The 3,146-nt window shown below is 44.3% G+C and overlaps 1 pseudogene; it reads left to right on the forward strand.

The window, feature by feature from the left end:
- Nucleotides 1-1,798: 1,798 nt before the first annotated feature.
- Nucleotides 1,799-2,353, forward strand: LOC102488816 (eukaryotic translation initiation factor 1A, X-chromosomal-like; annotated as a pseudogene).
- The last annotated feature ends 793 nt before the right edge of the window (nucleotides 2,354-3,146 follow it).

Here is a 3,146-nt window from a genome sequence, read left to right on the forward strand (position 1 = left end):
AGGAAGCCGCAGTGCACCCTGGGCCTTCCGCATTCCGCATCCCTGTCACTGACACTGGTGTTACTGACGGCTCTGCCTGGCGGCCACTTCTACATAATCTCCCTGGAGCTCCATGGCCAGGAAGGAGGGGGTTCTGCCCCCATGCGCCAGGCAGGCCCGAGGTGGTGGCGCCTGCAGGATGACCGGGCAGGGCCCATCGCTTGTCCACTGGCCATGGGCTTGCAGAGGTGGGATGCTGTCGCTGTTCTTGTAAGCTCCGGATCCCAGGACCAGCACACCCCATTGCTCTTCTGCCAGGACAGACCCAGGCTGCATGTACAGGGGAAAGGGATCGTTGCGGACACCTCCTAGTGTGGGAGGAGTGGAGGATACCTGATATATGGGTGACCAGGCAGGGCGCCATGTCATCTGTGGTCTTTCATGGGGCAGAACTGTCCCGTTTTCCTAGTCCCTCTCTGTAGCTGTGAAATGCCTAGTGATAACAGAGGTGCATAGGCCACAGGGGTATCCACGTGCATGCCCCCCCATTCTTCCAAATGTTGGTTTCCCAGGGGGATAGCGACTACCAGCCTGCAATTCTGCAGTGGGCAGTCTGGTCCTTAGGATGGGCTGCATCCCCTGGTGCTGTCCCATGTTGGTGCAGTGACAACCACGGGGCTGCCTTTAATTGTTTTCCTGAAGCTCCTGGAGAAGCGGGAGTGGATCTGTCCTCACTGTCCAGGGGTCTGCAGGTGGATGGGATGGCACCAGCTCACCAACTGCGACAATTCCTGGAGATAGGACCTGATAACAAACTAGTCAAAAAGCAGGCCTGGGGATTGCACTGAAGTGGAAATATGGGCCGCAAATAAACACAGGAAAAGGTATCAGCCATTCCAGTGGAATGCAAGTGAGAATCACAGTGAGATATTATGACATATATCCAATGCCTGAGGTTATATATCTTTAAAGTGAAGGAGAAAAGGACTTTCTCAATCAAAAACTGGGAAAAACTGTTGCCAGTACACCTGCATTGCAAGTAATATTAAAAGGAGTTTTTCACAAAAAAAGAAAAGTTATATATGTGAGACATTTGGACCTAACTAAAGAAAGGGGAATGAAGGGATTCGTGTGGGGTAAGCAGGGGGCATGATGGTGAAGGCACTGGACTCCCACATGTCTGGCTGTGGTTTGAGTCCAGGACCTGCAGCTTGCTTTCTCACTTTCTCTCACTCTCTGACTCTGTTGAACACATGTGCCATGTAGCAAATTAAAATATAATAATAATGATAAATAAAACTAAATACTTCTTTTATAAAGAAGGGATGAGTGAAGTTAAATCTATTTGTTTTTCTTATTCTTAAGTGATATAGCACAAAATTTTGTCAAAATAATAATAGCAACAACACATTAGACGACTACAGTTTATGAGTAAGAGGTATGAATAACAGTAATGATGTAAACTACAAGAGCAAAGAACTAAAATATTTTCACTATTCATATTTTTAGAAACGTTTTATTGGGAACCAGCAGTTAGTGTAATGGCTATGTCGCTGGACTCCCACGTAGTCGACCGTGGTTCACGTCCCGGACCCGGTGGCTTAAAACTCAAGCTGGGCGCATGTGCGTGCGTGCCCAAGATCCCAAGAGGAGAATGGAGGAGAAGGGATTGTGGCGTGACCATCCCCTCTGGGGGTTGATTTCTTGCTTTCTGTCTCTATGTCTCTCTCTGTCTGTCTGGTGAGCGCACGCGCCCCCCTTCGGAGGGGTCACCACAGCCGCTGGAGCCACCTGGAGACAAGTCGGAGACTCTTTGAGGCCGCCATCCCCGCCATGCCCAAGAATAAAGATAAAGGAGGTAAAAATAGGTGCAGAGGTAAAAATGAGAATGAATCTGAAAAAAGAGAGCTAGTCTTTAAAGAAGATGGACAAGAATATGCTCAGGTAATCAAAATGTTGGGAAATGGACGGTTAGAAACAATGTGTTTTGATGGTGTAAAGAGGTTATGTCACATCAGAGGAAAGTTGAGAAAAAAAGGTTTGGATAAATACCTCAGACATTATATTGGTTGGTCTCCGAGACTATCAGGATAACAAAGCCGATGTGATTTTAAAATACAATGCAGATGAAGCCAGGAGTCTGAAGGCATATGGAGAGCTTCCTGAGCATGCTAAAATCAATGAAACTGATAGATTTGGTCGTGGAGATGATGATGAAATTCAGTTTGATGACATTGGAGATGATGACGAAGACATTGATGATATCTAAATTGAACTCAAGATTTTACATTCCAGTTTTCTGAAGATTGTCCTGCAGTTTGGATTTTGGCCATGACCCTTAAGGAAGATTAAAATTTCATTAGCATGAATGCAATTTGTTAAAGACTGATTTGTTTCTGAGGTATTTGTGTTTCTTTAAAAACTGATAATACTGAATTGACATCTTAAACCCACATTGTTCTTTTGACATACTGGAGCTTATGAGTAGAAGACCATATTTACTGTTTAAAAAAGAAAACAATGCATTATTGCCTTTCCTACCTTGATTACTTCCAACTTCCAGTAAGGAAATAGATGTTTTGAATAAACCATTTGCCTTGTATTCATTATGGACTAGGATTAAGCCCTAGTTTGGATTAGTCTGTTGACTGTACAGAGTCCTCTGTATATTGGTTACCTAGATGCTCCTTGAGATTTTTATAGAATTTGAAAGAGGCAGAAATCTGCATTTGAAGTAAAAAAAAAGGATAGGTCTGTTAAAAAAAAAAAAAAGAAGTACTAGAGTAGTTTGAAAGTGGGCTTATACTGTTCTAAGAGTACATTGTGAACTGTCCAGGATGTCGATGAGATGGAAGGGAGTAAAGGAAAAAAGCTTACAAGACCAGGCCCGTTGGGAAGTACTCTCCGTCTCTCCGCCTCTCTCTCATGTGCATGAACCCCCTGACATGAAAATAAAAAAAGAAAGAAAGAAGGGTTTGGGAAGAGAAACCACAGTTAAGCAACAGGACCCTAACCCCTTGTCCTCAACCACCCTCTCACCATCAGAAACATCTCTTTCCTGTGTATATTGGCATTCTGAGAAATTATTTTTTAGTGACAATACTTTTTCCCTGAATGAAAATGTGAAGGCACCGGTCAAGGCTAGCGTGTGCGCTGCATGTGGCAGA

Source organism: Tupaia chinensis, unplaced genomic scaffold (assembly GCF_000334495.1).
Source record: "Tupaia chinensis unplaced genomic scaffold, TupChi_1.0 Scaffold144641_1, whole genome shotgun sequence".
Lineage (NCBI taxonomy): Eukaryota > Metazoa > Chordata > Mammalia > Scandentia > Tupaiidae > Tupaia > Tupaia belangeri.